Genomic DNA, 18,767 nt, shown 5'->3' with positions numbered 1-18,767 from the left:
ACAAACCAAATAAACCACACCTGGCCACAGTTGACTATACAAACCCTGGTCTTTCCCAACATTCCTCATGTGGGCCACATGCAGCATGGAATGGTGGCACTTTTGCAGTGCACACCTGTTTGCCAGATCTGGTCCACAAGCAGGCCATTTGTTTAGCCACATGTTAGCCAAGAATTAACTAAATAAACCATAACTCTGTGTGTGTGTGTGTGTGTGTGTGTGTGTGTGTGTGTGTGCGTGTGCGCATGCTGTGCCATTAAAACTATGGAAAACTCAGTGGCTGACACTAAGTGAACTGCATCAACAACATACAGTAAAGAGAAATGGCCCCTCTTTATGCTAAGATAAGTTACAACAAATGATCTAAACACATTTCTGAAAACATTTGCATAATTTATTAATATTGCCAAAGAACAACCCACTGCAAGTTTACATTTTCAAAACTGGAAACCAATTAAAAAAAAAACAATAATAAACAAACACAAAATATGTGCATAGAAAGCATTGTAGAAACTAAATAAAAACAAAACATATTTCCAGTAGCTTTGGTCATCCAAAAAAACAAACAGACAACGCAGAAGTGAACACACTACAAAACCTTGGCAAATGGAACCATCCAAAATTATAGAATTTGACCTTCTTGACTGGGCCCATCTGCATCATGGAAATCTTGCAAGCCTTTATTGGATACACAAATGAAAAAACTGTTGACTCAGTAACAGAACGCTGATTATACAATAGTGTTTAAGTACAAAACACACACACACACATAACTATTTAGAAGCCAAATTAAATAAAAAAACTCTAAACAAAATATAATTTAAAAAATAAATAAATAACACAAAACAAAAAAGCTAGGCACTGTAGTGAGAGATGCGTTCAGGAATTACCTGCGTCTGTGCACCGTCTTTTTACTAATAGTGAAGCTGCAAGTTTTAAAAACTTTAAAAACAGCTGTCTCTGTGCTTTAATGAAAGCAGCACATTAATATTGAATGGTGAATAAATGGACTGGAACTATCAGTGCATTAAACGGTTTGGTAACACTACAAGGTCTTATTTGTTAACATTAGTTTATTTATTAACTAGTAAATGAACTACATTATTTATTAAGCTTTTTAATGTTACAGTAGGGCAGGGACGGTATGGATTTTTTTTAACCGCGGTTGAAAAGCAAGAAATTCCTCGTGAATAGCGGTAAACATCCCACCCCCACATACTTTCGCACACACACCAGCGACACACCAAAGGTCGTTTTTGCTAGACAGGCTTTGTTAAATATTGTTACCTACATCCGGAAAAAAACTAGCACACTTTGAAATAGTCAAATTTTCATCAGGCAGTAATTTGGCATGGACCAATCACCGAATAGATTTCCTTATTTAAGAATATTCTCAGATACATTCAGCATTGAATGTTAAATTCCTAAGAGTTCAGTATACATTTGACAATACATAATTTTCAGGAGAATACATTATGATGTTCACATTGGAAATGAAAGATTAACACCTTTTCCAACATGTCTTAATTACTAAAATTATATTCCATATTTATGTTTACATAATATAATGTTATTTTTTATTTAATCTATGTTGATTATATGAAAAGTGAACAGCATGATAGGATCATAAGATGATCAGACATGATTTTGACCACTTTATTAAGTTTTGTTTTGTAAATTGAATGCTGAATTGTATTTTAATTTTAATCACTGTTTCATCAACCAATTGCCTGGATTTAATAAATAAGAAGCAAATACAGCATATATAATCAAGACATGGAGGCGCCAGTGCGATCTCTTGCATTGCTCGTGAACTGGAGCTCGTCTCATAAATGAACCGAAACTCAGAGTATAGGCTACTTGCTTCACAGACATGAGAAATAAATAGAAAGCTTGAAATGACTACTTTTAAACAAAATTCAAAACGAAATTATAAAATTGTGCAGTATTTATTTTTGTGCCTGTGCGCCGATCGGAATTCTGGGGATACAACATAGCCAATAGGCTATAGCCTACTAGGGACTTTAGCCTTTAAATATCTTTGCTGCATTGGATCAGTCTCCTTTCTAGAACAGCCAAGAGCTTTCTAGCCTCGCAGCATGTTAACTAAAGTAGTTAACTAATGCTAACTTGTGAAGTGTTACAAATGTTTTAATGCACACCTTGCAGCCAATCAAAATCAAGTATTCAGACACACCATGGTATTATACACATATAGTAAAAACACAATGTAACTGACTTACAGGTGTCTTGGACCCTCCTCCATTTCTCTCTTTCTCTTCTCCCTCCGTCTCGGTCACTTGAAAGATAAAGCCATTTTTTAATAAATGATTCGATCTCTTGATCGGTGGCCTCAGCTGTCAGTCTGTTGTTTCTGACAGTTCCTAAAAAAAATATAACTTTGTAAATGCAAGGATGGATTACACAACTTTTAAAATCTTAGGACACAGTTAGGGAACACAAGCTGGGTGACTCTTTTAACAGCCCTTTTCCTTAAATTGCTGCGAGTGATATTCAACTTTTCTCTCTCCATGACAATTACATGCTACAATTACATGCAGTACAGTCAATAAGCTGTGGGAAAAAAAGAACAAACATTTTACATTGATCCTTTTTTTATTTTGTACCACAGCATGAAATGTATTAGCAGCTTACCTTAATGGTGACACTGAATTTTAAACTGTAGGCTATTTTATTCCCACCAGCAGTTTTCTGTAGCAAATCACATTGACACATGTTATTAAGGTGAAAAACATCCTGACTCAAAACAGTACATGACAAAAAAAAAAACATAGGCTAATGCATGCTAAATAATTGTATAATTCCTGTATAATAAAAATGTGAAACAGAATAATCCCTGAACAAACTTGCTACAAATAAAAAATCTATTATTGTTATTTTGTAATCATCTCAAAAGCTTTTATTGTAAGAAAAAGCATGTAGTAATTTGTGCATTATTGCTAGGGTTAATGAAACATTGCTGTTACAAAGTAAAACAAGTAGTTCAGTATTATGGCCAATGTATAAACATGAATGTCAAATTACAGTACACTATATTATATTTACTTTTTAATTGTTGTGCCAAAATAAGACATGATTTCACCATGCAGAACTGATGATTGGGAGACAAGAGTTCTAGGGAGTAACATGAGCAAATCTAAATGTAGCCTAATGGCGCGCAGCGCAATCGATACTTCATTTCGCATTCGTGACAACATAGATCTAGCTTAGAGTTGAACTGCCAAAATAATGTAACTTCGAATATAAATTATTCCATAAACTCTATATATCACACAGCATGCGGACTCCAACTAGATATAACGAAGCAATCGCTAACAAAAAGAAACATACCGATTATATCTTACCTTGACTTTATGCAGTATCCGTCCTCCCTCCAACTGACAGTCTTCTGACGTTTTGGTTTTGAGCGCCTTTTTCGTGCTTTCCGGCTACGTTTAAATTTAAAGTGCGCGAACAGGAAAATCGTCAGTTTGATTTTTTTTCACAGACAACTACTAATGCAGTAAATATTTTATTTAAACAATATAGAGATCTTATCTTGAATAAAGTAGTAAGCTGAAGAAGAAAAAGTGGAAATTTTGTCATGAATGCAGAGGGGTGAAAAAGTTCATATCAAAATAATAATATTTTCTCATAGCAGCTTCTGCTGATTTGTCGTACATTTACTCTATTAGTATTATAATTTTTTTAATCTAAGAAAGATTATTTATAGCCTAAAGATGACAGTTGTATAAATGTAAATTATATTTAGCCAGAAATGTAAGAAAAATTAAAGATTTATTTATTTATTTATTTAAAATAAAATATTTTTTATTTTAAAATATAATTTTTTATATATTTAAAATATTTAAATATTTTAAGGGGTTTAAAATATTACCCTTTGTGGGGTCACTTGACACACTAGGAACAGTGAATCGCAACCTTTTTGACTTCAATGTCCCCTTATATTTTCCACAACAAATCCTGTACTTTTGTTATAAAAATAGCCAAATAATAAGAAATATCATTATTTTTGGTGGTTTTAGTTTTGTCATCATTTTAAGTCATCTTGAGGCCCCATTGGAAGTTTGTCCGGGTTTAGAAGTTAGATGACACAGCAAGCAAGCAAGGTTTCACGGCTACATGTTCCTGGCTCAACATCTTTGTTGATCCTGGAACAGCATTCAAATCGACCAATTAGATTTGAAGTTTGCAGTTAAACCATGTTTCTAGATCATTTCCCTCTGATTGTAGGTTTAGGGGTAGGGATAGGGTTAGGGTTAGGGCTATTTTTATGGACAGGAATGTTGTTCCAAGATCAACAACATATGTTGATACAGTAACATGTACTTGGCATAATCACTGTGCCCCAAGCTTTGCACAAACAGCAACTAAAGTATCTTCTTGCACATCCCAAAACCATAAACACTTTTCATAAGTTTAGACACTTGAACCTTTCTAGAAACTACAGAACATATTTCAGCAATAGCATAGGCTATAGATGTAAGTACATGTAGCCTCACATCCAGCCTAAGTGTCTGCTGCATCCATACCAAAATGTATTGTTAAATGTTTAAAAATAAATGTCTTAAAAAATATTCAGGCTATTACAGTTTCAAACTCTGTCCTTTTTAAGCTTAGCCATTGTCAGAAGGGTTGCATCCAAGCCAGAAATGGACTTACCTGGTAGGTTTACATTTTTTGGGGGCATTTGCCACGTCGAATGTGGGCCAAGTTAGGCTTACACCCTGATTAGCCATGCTGACTGTGCCATATATTTCCCAAATGTGGCCCAAATTGTTATGAATTAGGGCCATATTTGCCATGTCATAGTCAAGTCAAGTCACCTTTATTCAAATAGCGCTTTTTACAATACAAATTGTTTCAAAGCAGCTTTACAGAGATAACAGGAAAATAATGTTGTAATAGTATTGTTAAATTCAAAATTAAATGTCCTCAATGGGGGCCACTTTCGGCTCACACCTAGATGAACCAGTGCTTACTTTGCCAAAAGTGGCCCAGATACGTTTTAAGATAACTGGGCCACATTTGCAGCATTATATTTGGGCCACTTTTGGCTCACATTGAGATGAGCCAGCTGCTGACTGAGCCATATCTTTGCCAAAACTGGCCCAGATATGTTTTAAGATAACTGGGCCACATTTTCAGCATTATATGTGGGCCGCTTTTGGCTCACATCAAGATGAGCCAGTGCTGACTGAGCCATATCTTTGCCAAAACTGGCCCAGATATGTTTTAAGATAACTGGGCCACATTTGCTGCAACATATGTGGGCCACTTTTGGCTCACATCCAGATGAGCCAGTGCGACTGTGCCATATCTTTGCCAAAACTGGCCCAGATATGTTTTAAGATAACTGGGCCACATTTGCAGCATTATATGTGGGCCACTTTTGGCTCACATCCAGATGAGCCAGTGCTGACTAAGCCATATCTTTGCCAAAACTGGCCCAGATATGTTTTAAGATAACTGGGCCACATTTGCAGCATTATATGTGGGCCACTTTTGGCTCACATCCAGATGAGCCAGTGCTGACTGAGCCATATCTTTGCCAAAACTGGCCCAGATATGTTTTAAGATAACTGGGCCACATTTGCTGCAACATATGTGGGCCACTTTTGGCTCACATCCAGATGAGCCAGTGCGACTGTGCCATATCTTTGCCAAAACTGGCCCAGATTTGTTTTAAGATAACTGGGCCACATTTGCTGCAACATATGTGGGCCACTTTTGGCTCACATCCAGATGAGCCAGTGCGACTGTGCCATATCTTTGCCAAAAGTGGCCCAGATATGTTTTAAGATAACTGAGCCACATTTGCTGCAACATATGTGGGCCACTTTTGGCTCACATCCAGATGAGCCAGTGCGACTGTGCCATATCTTTGCCAAAACTGGCCCAGATATGTTTTAAGATAACTGGGCCACATTTGCAGCATTATATGTGGGCCACTTTTGGCTCACATCCAGATGAGCCAGTGCGACTGTGCCATATCTTTGCCAAAACTGGCCCAGATATGTTTTAAGATAACTGGGCCACATTTGCTGCAACATATGTGGGCCATATTTGGTTTACATTCAGATTAGTCATAGTCGATTGTGCCACGTTTTTGCCATAAGTGGCCCACATTTGGTTTGTGACATTTGGGCCATATTCTTTATCTATCATATGGGCCACTTTAGGCTCACATTCAGATTACACATTGCCATGAGTGCCGCATCTTTGCCTAAAAAGGCCCACATGTGATTTAAAATATTTGGGCCATATTTGACATTTTACATATGGGCCAATTCAGGCTCAGATACATTTGGTCCGGGCCATAAGAAGGCCTGCAGTGCCGCATCATTGCCTGAAGTGGCCCACATCCGTCTGCTATCTGGGTCGCCTTCGTGTCCTTCTTCAAAGTTTTCACATCATCTTTGACATCCTTTACTTCATTGAAGAGGAATTCCGTCGTTTTCTTTAAAGCTACAATGCTCACCGTATTTGCCCGTAAGAGCTCCTCTAATCCGTTGACTCTTTCATTTATGCATCGCATGATGTTTTCTTGAATTTCAGACAGGGACGGTTCAGTTTTACTTTTCTTTGGATCAGGGGTACTGGGCGTTGAATCCGTTAAAGGAACTGTAGTGCCTTGCACTACATATGCGTGCATTGTTTGAATGTCAGTGCCACAAATGTGCATTTCATCCTCTTTAGTCTTCATCTTTGTCAGCGACTTTGTTAGTCTTTTTTCTTTAACTTTACTCTCCCTCTCTTTTCGTTTTTCCGCCATTCGATGCTGTCTCTCTTGGTTAGTCACAACGTTCAAAAGCAATTTACAACAATTCTCCGTGTTAATTATCTGGTAAATAATAAAAGCTTACATTTAGATGTCCGATTGGTCAATTTTAAACAAAAAAGAACGATATGAGGTGAAGGAACAAACTTTTATCCTCAGCTTCTCAAAGCTACCTCCTCGCCGGTCGCCATCTTGCGCGCCCTCCAACTCAAGAGTTGTAGCCTCTAACCTCCATGTTTAGATTGACGCAGCTTGGTAGCTCCGAGTTAACGCAGTCGCCTCTCACGCCGGAGACCGCGGTTCGAGCCCCATTCGGAGCGTACTTTTCTTGTTTATCAGGTGTTGTTTTCGCTAAGGATAACCAATAAGCATTAACGTAAAATGTATGTGTGACTTGTTTTGTGATATTAGTTTGTAGGAAATATACACTTTGATTTGATTAAATGGTTTTGTAGAGTGTAGCAAAGATGAGCTACAGACTGAGGTGCAGCAGCTGTGCCAGAATCAGGCATGGAAACTGGTAACAATTAATAAGTCACTTTACTTTAGAGAAAGTTAAAAGTGAAACATTGTTTATCTCAATGATCCTAATGAAAGGATTTTGACAGATGAATTATTCTCATGGAGATTGTTAGAAATAAAGAGTCTTCTAAACGATAGCAGTGAATTTCTCTCCGTCTTTTATTGAGTCGTGAATGAATCAGTACAAAGCAATGAAACCAACGTTGGGGAGCAAAGTATGCATCTCGCTTTCTCCTGGATAACATACAAATATATATGACAATACTGAAGGGAGTTCACATCTCTAAACCAATAGAAATAGACATTACCTCATAGATAACAATTCCATATGGCGAAGGCTCCAAGTTCCATGGTAGCCTGCCGGACCTCTCCATACACAATCGTACAAAGTACACACAGACACAATGTATAGACACAGAGAAAGAGAGAGAGAGAGAGAGAGCTCCATGCTAACATAAAACAGATGTTTGATAATGTATTCAGAATGGAATGTCTCAACTCAGCATTTTCCTCTTGGACAGAGCTGAGATGTAGACCTATTTCTAACAGTGCCCCCTTTGATAATGACAGTTATAATATAACATAATTATCACATTACATTATTCTCAGCATGTCCATTATTACAGAATAATACATGAAACATATTTCAATCAAACATTTCTTCCAAAGTCATTAGTACTTGATAGTTCTGTTTGCTAAGGAGTATTGCGACGATACAAAAGTATTCATAGAACAATAAATCAACATCCTTATGAATGGAATAATACAGCAAACAATAAATGAAAGAATTAACAGTATAACTCCAATTGGTATTAAAGAAGATACAAGTAATTGTTTCCAACTTGTAATCCAATCTCCAAACCCATTTCTATCATCCACTTCTCTTCTCTGTAATTCATCAACAATTTTTGTCATATTATTTATACCATCAGCTATGATATGACCATCTTCATCATTTTCTGGTATATATGTACAAACATAACAGTCACTCTTTTGCATTAGTAATTGTAACAAACATAGGCCAAATAATAACATAAGTAGAATGCATATAGCAATCGATATAATGGAAGACATCCAGGGTGCGAACCACCCAAACACATTGGAAAATGTCCCCATATTCCCTGATGTTATCAGCTAATTCTTTATTCAACTTATCCCTTTCCTTTCATAACTTCATGAATTCACCATCATCATCATCAATGTGACCCAGGATGTAGGTATAGCATTTATCACCAAATATTTTACATATTCCTACTCCATCTTTAGCCAAGAATTAATCCAAACATTTAATACCTCTTGGCTGTCCAACACTGTCTAGATATACTTCAGGGTCACTTGAGGCATCACATTCTATGTACCTTCGTTTCCGGGTGTTTACCCATACCTTCATAACAAAAAACATCTTCCTTTAACCTTACCATAAAACATAAACCATCATACATTATTTCTAGGAATTAGAATTACACTTGTGACTCCTTGCTGTTGTGTTTATACTGGACGGGCATAGGCAAGCACGAACACCTGCCCTATGCAGAGTGTCAGTAGGAGTGTTTTCATGTTGACTGTTCCGGGTCCCTCCTCAGGTCCTCCTAATTCAAAGATTCCGGTTGGGCACTGGCGCTGCGTGTTCAGCTCCTCCAGTGCTTTCACCGTTCACCTTGAATCAGTAAGGCCTTCCTCTGGAGCAAGCTTCACGCGGCTTGCGTGGATCCACTGTGGTTCACCTAACTTCGTTGGTTTCAGATACTTCAACGGAACCTGCTGATTCGGAACAAATGGATGAGTAGGACTTTCTGCAGGCAGAGGGAGAGAGAGAAAAACATCACCATTTATGCCATTTAACGTTCTAACTAGGGAATCCACATAATCCGCGATGATCACCTCCGTGTCACCTGTGGAGAGATTGCCAGCGCGACCTCTGACCCAAGGGGTCGGGAAAGGTCTACCCATGAGAATTTCAAAGGGAGACATTTTTGTAGTGGCTGACGGAGACATTCTCATTTCCGTCAGTACGGCAGGCAATAAATCAACCCAATTTCTGCCCGTATCTAAGCACGCTTTATTAAGACGTTCTTTTATCATTTTATTCAAACGTTCCACGTTTGACGAAGACTGAGGATGATACGGGATATGAAAATGCCAATTAATACTAAGTTCTTTAGCTAATAATTGTGTTACTTTAGAAGCAAATGGAATTCCATTGTCGCTTGCTATAACAGTTGGAATACCAAAACGCGGTATAATTTCTTTGGCAAGAACCTTCACTACCGTCTTTGCGTCTTCTTTTCCACACGGAAAAGCCTCAGGCCACTTAGTAAATCGGTTAATAATCACGAGCAAATACTTGTGATTTCCACATGGAGGCATGTGTGTAAAATCGATCTGTAAATATTGGAAAGGAAGTTCAGGATGCGGTAAAGCATCATGGCTGATTGCCTTGTGCCTGTTTGTTTGCGCACACACCAGGCAAGCATCCAATAGCAACAAAGTATTTCTTCGAACGTTCGCAATGCAGTATGATTGATTCAAATTTTGTATCACTTTCTCTTTTGACACATGTGATACACCATGATAATGCCTACACAGCATTACAACAGTAGATGCTGGTAGCGCGATTCTACCTTGTTTATCTCTTAAGATACCAACTTGATCTGGTTTTACTTCATTGGCTGCCCAATGAGTCAAATCATCTTGAGTAGGAGTCGCTTGTAAGATTTTAACATCCAAATCATTAATCAACGATGAATTCATCATCGGCACTTCATTGTTTTGTTCATTTACATGCGGACTACGTATTGCTTCTTTTGCTGCCCATTTCGCTACTTCGTCCGCAAATCTGTTACCTTTGGCCTCGTCAGATTCACCTGTTTTATGACCAGCTACTTTAATTACAGCAAGCTTCGATGGTTGCTGTGCTGCACTAATCAGCTCGGCCACAATGTTATGATGCGAAAACTTCGGAGGTTTTGAAATTTCTTTCCTCCCACAATTTAGCAAAATCATGGACTACGCCATATGCATATTTGGAGTCAGTATATATGTTGATACACTGACCTTTTGCCAGTTGACAAGCTCTTGTTAAAGCAATCAGTTCTGCGACTTGTGCTGATTTATGTGGCAGTGAATACGCTTCAATTACTTTATTAGGCAATTCAACAATAGCATAACCACACAAATATGTACTGTCATTTGGCTTAAAGCAGGATCCATCAATATACCAATGGATTCCCTCCTCCAGGACAGACGTGGAAACGTCTGGCCTGCAAGCAGTCGAAATTTGGATCCTGTTCAGGCAGTCGTGGTCATCGCTCTCAAATTCACCTTGTGTCAGCAACCTATGCAAATGTACAGTAGGGCCATGAATAACAGAAGTTACTTTCAACGTTACATTAGCAGTAGCTAACAATATAGCCTCATAGCCAGAACGGCGTTGGGCAGTCATGTGTTGAGTCGAAATATTATGCATAATGGCTCCTACCTGATGAGAAACATGTACAATGAGAGGATGTGACAAAACAACCTTTTCAGCATCCTGTATCATGATTGCTGTGGCAGCCACTGCACGCAAACAAGCCAGAAGTTCCTTAGCGACCGAATCAAGGGTCTTAGATAAATAAGCTATTGGACGGAAAGTGCCCCCATGCTCTTGGGCCAGGATTGCTGCGGCTGTGCCACCACTTTCGTACACATATAGATAAAAGTCTTGTGTGTAACAGGGTAGGCCAAGGGCAGGCGGCCTTAAGAGTGATGATTGCAAATGTTTGAATGCTTGATTCATCTCACTTGTCCATGTAATATCGTCTTTGTCACCCAGCGTAGCTTCTCGCAGGATTTTGTCATACATGGAGCAATTAGGCACCCACAGGCGGCAGTAATTTACCAGTCCCAGGAAGCTTTGCATTTGCTTCCGTGTGGATGGATGCTTAAATGTAGCGATGGCTTTGATCCTGTCTGCAGATAGACGAACTTGACCTTGTGACAGTTCATGTCCAAGGTAACGGACTTTTCTCTGCACCCATTGAAGTTTGTCTCTAGATGCTTTGAAACCAGCTTCAGCCAGGACATTGCAAACAATCTTTGAGGCAGCAGCACACATGTCCTCAGAGGCACCAGTGACAAGAAGTCGTCAGCATATTGGAGCAGACAGGTGTCTGGAGGAAGCTTGACATCTTTCAGTGTATCGTGCACTACAGCGGAGAAAACAGCCGGAGAATCTCTGAACCCTTGAGGGAGACGTGTCCAACTGTATTGACAATTCTGAAAACAAAATGCAAACAGTGGCTGAGTATCAGGATGAACAGGAATACTGAAAAATGCGGAGCTTAAATCAATAACAGAATAAAATGCATGTTCTGAAGGAATAGAATTAATTATAGCCTGAACTTCTGGTACAATAGGAGCAAGTGGTTTGATCAAATCATTAATTTTTCTTAGGTCTTGCGTTAAACGCCAAGTACCATTAGCTTTCTTAATTGGATTGATTGGTGTATTATAAGGTGAATGAGTTCGAACCAGAATGCCTTGTTCCAAAAATCGAGCAATGAGAGGTTTAAGCCCCTCCTCTTATTTCTTTGAAAGCGGGTATGGTTTCTGAAACACAGGCCTAGTATTTATCAAATTCGCCCTGTAGGGCTGGATATCTATTAACCCAACGACATCCTTGTGTTCCGCCCACAATTGAGGGTTGACTGCCGAAATTTCTGGTAACAGCACAGTTGCAGACGAATCTTCAACAAGAGCACTTCCTGTGTCGGTTGTAATGGAAAAAAAACTGAAGGAAACAGAAGTGTCAAAGAGTTAGAATCAAAATTCAATTTTCATACCAAGTTTATGCATCAAGTCTCTACCTAACAGGCAGAATGGAGAATTCGGTATGATTGCAAATGAATGCATTTTAAACAATGTCGGTACATCCTGAGAAGTAATTGGTAAGGTGGGCGTCAATTCGCATTTCACAGGAACATTATTAATCCCTACAGAATTAATTTTCTTTCCCGTGATGGAGCCTGAGTACACATCGGAAGATAACGAGGACACCGAAGCGCCGCTATCGATTAAAAACATGTATGGTTTATGGTCAACATTTAATTCAAGGAATGGCAAAACATTTGATTTATTTAGATATTGCATCGAAAGTTGTGACAATTCAGACACTTTTGCTCTCGCACCGTCAGGCGCGGTTCCATTCAGTTGGATATCTATCTGAATGTGTTACACTCTGTCTCCGGTTAGGAGAAAGCGAAGGAGGGTATTTTTTCTCATAGTCAGTAGAGCGCTTAAGCATCTGGTTTCTATTTGGCTGTTGCTCAGTTCTTTGTCTGCAAGACTTTGCAAGATGTCCTGAGCGACCGCAGCAGTAGCATTTAACAGGCTTTGTTGTGTGAAAGAACGGACGTTTCTGAGCAGCGGCATTAACTTGTAACATTATCAGAGTTTTTCCTTTGGAGGAAGCAAAGGCTCCAGCAGAGGAAAGCTCACGTAAACGCTTGTCAAGGTCATCAATTGACATCGTTAAAAAATTATTCGTAGTGATAGCTATAACATCAGCAAAAGGCAACGGATGAACCTTAAATCCTTCTGCAGTTTCCACGAACGGAAATGCAGTCGCAGGTTTCAAATCAGGATACAGTTTATTTTACACGGGCTCACACACTAACGGAGCCTGAAGATAATCATAACTCAAAAAAGTTTTGTCTTTCTCCTCAGGCTGTGAGACTGACTGAGTAACACTCACCACTCTGTCAGACTGTGCTCTGAGATCAGCCCGTGGTGTAGAAAATTTAAGATCTTTTTTATTTTTTCCAGCAGCTTTGTCTATGTCAGGTCCGCGATCCCAGTACTTTTTCATCAGTTCCCAAGTTTTATAGGATTGTTTCATATAATCAAAGTCCCATTCTGGATCACCCCAATTTCCATAAATCATGTCTTTCGCTGCAGTCATGTCTGTATCTTTAAACGATCCTTCACGTGGAAATTTATCTAATGGTATTTTGTCCTCTGACCAGCCAGCTAAATTTGATAGATAAGGTTCCGTAAAAAAGGCTTGATTATTTCTGTCCATAAAATCTTTCGGAGATTCATTAAATAAAGGTGGATTTATTTTATTTCCCATTTTTGAAACCACACAAAAATTTGTTCTCCAATTCAGAATAAACAAAATTCAAATAGAAAACAAAGAAGAAAAATCTGCACAAACCCCAAAAAAAACGACGGAGATTTTTTATGCGATATCTCGCAACAATCCTTCTTACAAAAGTAAAGGATATCACTCAACGAAGAAAATTGATCGGATTTTCTTTACGTTCGTCCCGCAGTTTATCAAAAACTTACGGGGAACTCACATAACAAAAAAGAGGGGATCCATTTCTCTTTCTTCGTTCTTCCCGCATTTCATTAGAAACAGAGGAAAACCTTCCCGCATTTATCAAAAATACGAGGAGACCGTACACTACTAACGATAAATAAACTTGATCATGTCCTTTATCGCCCTTCCCGCATTAATTAAAACATGGGGAGTCATCAATCTCTGATGACCTATACGGTCTTTCAATAACGCAATACGGCACTATCATAAATATATACTTTAAAATTATTTCTCAACAAACAATAAGAATCAACTCCTCATTAAAAAGGAAATTTAGATTCTTACCGTTTGGAGATTCCCGATGACGAGCCCCCAATTGTTAGAAATAAAGAGTCTTCTAAACGATAGCAGTGCCTTTTCTCTCCGTCTTTTATTGAGTCGTGAATGAATCAGTACAAAGCAATGAAACCAACGTTGGGGAGCAAAGTATGCATCTCGCTTTCTCCTGGATAACATACAAATATATATGACAATACTGAAGGGAGTTCACATCTCTAAACCAATAGAAATAGACATTACCTCATAGATAACAATTCCATATGGCGAAGGCTCCAAGTTCCATGGTAGCCTGCCGGACCTCTCCATACACAATCGTACAAAGTACACGCAGGCACAATGTATAGACACAGAGAGAGAGAGAGAGAGAGAGAGAGAGAGAGAGCTCCATGCTAACATAAAACAGATGTTTGATAATGTATTCAGAATGGAATGTCTCAACTCAGCATTTTCCTCTTGGACAGAGCTGAGATGTAGACCTATTTCTAACAGAGATGATGAGAATTATATTCAGTTCGATGCCATAGTGTGTCAATGAACTTAGACTAAAATCATTCATGTATTGCTTTAACTTAGGATCTTACACATAAGTTTGACTATTTATGTCAAAAAATATAAATTATTTATATTCAATATTTTTTTTACCTCACTTTACTCACTATAATATAACTCTTTTGTGATGACTTTATGGTAATGTACATGAAAATTCAAGAATCATGATAGATCTTAGGGCAGTCCCACTGATCTGCTCTTCCAATGCATTTACTTCAATGGTATTGGTCTACAATTTGACATATGCAGCACTGGATGAATTAGTTGTTTGAAGCTGATTTGCAATAAGTTATGTGCTGTATCTGTTCTTTTGCATCACAGATGATTCAGGGAGGAGAGAGGATGCTGAGGATAGTACTAGAGTGGAAGATTTAGGAACTGTAGAAACAGGCCCAGCCAGAGCAAAACTCAAAGAATACCCTCTCACCAGCTTTGGACTACAGGGAAGTGGTTGCTAGTGTGAAAATAACATTGTCTGGGCTAAGCCCCGGATGTCCTTCAATGCTGGAAACGCCTCTGCATCTGATGATAAATGACAATTTAAAAGTGGATTGTTTGTGCATATTTTTCCATCGCTAGCAGATGAGTGAGGTCTGACACAACAAAAATCCAGTTTAAGCCCTATAGTCTAATAGGGGCCCTGTGCCTATCTCTGGGTTCCTGGCTTAGAAAAAGATATGCACTAAAACAGATTGTATGTAGTATAGCTTAATTTTTCAATTGTTTATGTTGCCCCCCAAAACAAGCCAAATGCCCCCCAAACATGATATCCTGGTAACCCCTCTGATTAACTGTATATTATAACATGTTGAATCATAAAAGCATACATGGCAGTTAATTCGACATATTACATAATAAACATTCTATCTGAATTAAACAAGATATACAATGCCCTCTAAATCGATCAAAATATTCAAATCAACCAGATTCAGTAAACGCATTATGATACTCACCGTAAGCAAATTGACAGCCGTTCACCAGGTGAAAAGGCTCGGCGGAAGTTCGTGTTATCTTTTGCAATCAGGGGACCCACCCTCTGCAGCAGCTCATCAAACTGGGTCCTGTCAAGCCTGAAGTACTGCTAGAACCGGACTACATCCAGCTGCAGCTCCAGCACCAGCCGGTGGTACTCACCGTGCTGACTCCGAAATTTATTGTTTTTGTGGACACAGACAGACTGGCGTTTGCATTTTCACCGCAGATAAACAGGTGCTATGGCAAAGAGCACGCCTTGTTTCTCGTTCATCATTTATATAAAGCATTTTATGTACTGATTCCATTTATATTTAGTCGTTTCCCTCCAAAATTTTTGTTTTTAGCGGCAAGAAAACTGATTCTCTGTCGACATTCTGTGAATGTCATTTATAAACGTTACTAGGCAACCAGTAGTGGGAACGCCCACTACCGACTTAACTGCCAGCCACTGGCGACCTGCGGCAGTGTGTACGCAGCTTTACTGTGAGTATCAGTTATAAGAGAAATAGAAACAAACAATACATACACATCAGTGGGGATTTCTTTAAGACTGCAAGGGAAGCTCAGCTTCCCCTATAATGTCAAAAAATAATGGTCAAATATGTACTATTTTGTAAACAATTTATTGACTAAAAATGTGTTAGAACACGTTCATCTCGAAGACGAGTTCGTTCAGAATCAGCTACATTACATATAGCAGGTCGGCTGACTCGATTTACTTCTCATACATTCCCGTAGCGTCAGTGCATTTCCCTGTTGAAGCCGAGTGTCCATTGACTTCAATGGGGCTGCTCTGAACAGTTTTTTCAGTGCTCGAAAATAGACGGTCATTGGATATATGCTGCGATTATGTCCCGCCCACGGACGCTCAGCGTCTCTGGGGGTGAATGAGGAGTGGGCTGGCCCGGACTCCGGGCTTCAGCGTGATGATTGGAGGATCTGTCGAAAGACTGCATCTCCTTTTGATTGACAGCGAATCTGTACTATAAGAAGTCACTGAAGCTATTTCACGCTCAGTCCCATCGCGAGATTTCTCAAGTGTAGTCGAAAGACAAACTGCTGCAACCTATTTCTTTATATTTGTTTGGCGAAATTGCTAGTCAATTTGCATAATACATTTCACACAATTATACACCACATTCCTTGTTTCAGTTTTACCAAGTTTAATATATTTTGTTTTAGAGCGTTCGTTCGTTCGTTCTTTCGTTCGTTCGTTCGTTCATTCATTCATTCATACAGTAGGCTAGGCTAGCGTCGTACGGGTGAAACTGCGCACGATGGCAGACGGTGCTAATATTGTCGACCTGATTTTGGCGAAGCCATTTGAAAGTCTTCCTTACGAGGAAAAAATTTGAATTAAACAGCAGTGCAGATCAACACCTAAGATTGATTTAGTGCAAAAAATAGGGTAAATAAAATGAGAAAATGAGCTTCCCCTCTTTGAAAGACCAGCAGCCGCCACTGATACACATTCATATATACCCACTTAAAACAGCAGAATCAGAGTCAAAATCATATCTCTCTCTCGTGCATTTAGCAGCTGACGGTTGAGTTTAGTGTGAGCGCATGCAGGGAAGCGCACTTTACTGAATTTACGATGTTACACCTATAAACCTTCATAAACCCGTTAATCCGAAACGAAAATGCCGTTATTTTGCGTCTCTCGCTCCTGCTTGTAATTGACAAAGCTGTCAAACGGGACAATTTGCAAGCAAGGATGGATCGGTCTTTTCACGTTTTACATCACATATATGTTCAAAGCGAAAGGTGCAATATGCAATGAATCCAAAATAATTACAAAGTGATTTTCACTCTTGTTCTACAGCCCAGGTAGCAGACATAGTTGGCCCACATCTGGCGTGAAGCTGGCACAGGTGGTATTCAGTCGGCACTGGCGTGTGGCATGTGAACCGAACATGGCCCAGGTGTGGCAGAGGTGGCACTGGCTTTAATGATCTAACCAAGTGAATAAATCTTATATTTAGTATCTATGTATACACACACTAATTATGGATAAATTAACAGTTAAAGGAAATTTAATTTATAAACTAAAGTATGAAAGTACTTATTTTAAACAAATGTTTGTTTCAATACAATATGGTGGTACAATATTTTTTCTTAATCACATCAAATAATGTTCGGACACAGCGTCTGCTGATTGGTCAACATGATGACGTCATTGACTGTGACGTAGGCTACCTGTGTCTCTGTCACCGGAGTCCTCCAACAGTCAAGACTGACCGTGCTAGCCACACAAGACTGCCAACGCTCGTGAGTGGTAAGTGAGTTAATTTTATATCAAGCACAGCTTACTTTTACCGTTTTTTGACAGTAAATTGGCAGTTAGCTTACAAATATACCGTTCTGTCGGGAATTGCTTGGGAAGTGGCAATTAACGTTAATTTTATAATCTAAGGCTAACATCAACAATCTACATTAGCTACATTCACGAGAGGATGTTAAGCTAAACTGTTTTTCTGTTAAATATTAATGTTAACACCAGTTAATGTTATCCATTTCAAATCAGTCGCTATTCGCCTTCACATAAATGAACTACCGTACCGGTTAACGTAGATTCATCCGTAAAACCATGATATGCATTTGTCAATTCCTTTGCATCCTTGATGGGAGATGACCGTTGGTTCGCGCGCGCATTTTAACCGCCGCTGTCATGACCCTACCATTTTGTGCCAGTACTCGAGGACTGTTATAGTGTTAACACTAGAACTACATGGTACTTCTAACTACCCAGTACCGAGGCAGTCCTTTTGGCTGTTTTAAAATGTTGAAATGTAATAGCTATGTTAACACTAGAACTACAGTTCTACAACTACGAGAATGGCCATAGCGGTCATTCTGACCGTTCATACTAGACTGTACCAAATGTCATTTTTTTCATGTCATATTTATATTCAAAACTTCTATTGAGGATTTAGAATGAAGCTTCTAATGTTTGTAGTCATATTTTATGACGTCATCACCCTAAAAATTAAAATAATCCTCAATTAGAATAAAATAGAATAATATGGATTAAATGGAGCACGGAGCGCCAAGTGAACGCAGATAGGCCTGTAATATATAATAGTGCTAGCCTATACAAATATATATATATATATATATATATATATATATATATATATATACACCGGTATATATATTATATAGCCTATACAAATATATATATATAAAAAACTTGCTGGACAGCAAGTCAGAGGTTTGTTCCTAAACAGTCAGAATCACTGTAAGTCTTACTGGTATTGAGTAATATAACTTTGA

The 18,767-nt window shown here is 38.7% G+C and overlaps 1 long non-coding RNA gene across 1 annotated transcript; it reads right to left on the bottom strand.

The window, feature by feature from the left end:
- Positions 1–502: 502 nt before the first annotated feature.
- On the bottom strand, positions 503–2,714 carry LOC127661349 (uncharacterized). Its single transcript, XR_007972753.1, has 3 exons — positions 2,656–2,714; positions 2,244–2,384; positions 503–678 (listed from the first exon to the last, which is right to left on the bottom strand). It is a non-coding gene; the product is annotated as an uncharacterized LOC127661349 (long non-coding RNA).
- Positions 2,715–18,767: the final 16,053 nt, after the last annotated feature.

The sequence above is a fragment of the Xyrauchen texanus genome, chromosome 21 (assembly GCF_025860055.1).
Source record: "Xyrauchen texanus isolate HMW12.3.18 chromosome 21, RBS_HiC_50CHRs, whole genome shotgun sequence".
Classification (NCBI taxonomy): domain Eukaryota; kingdom Metazoa; phylum Chordata; class Actinopteri; order Cypriniformes; family Catostomidae; genus Xyrauchen; species Xyrauchen texanus.
Note: the sequence above shows the minus strand (reverse complement) of the source record. Positions and strands in the feature narration are given on the sequence as shown.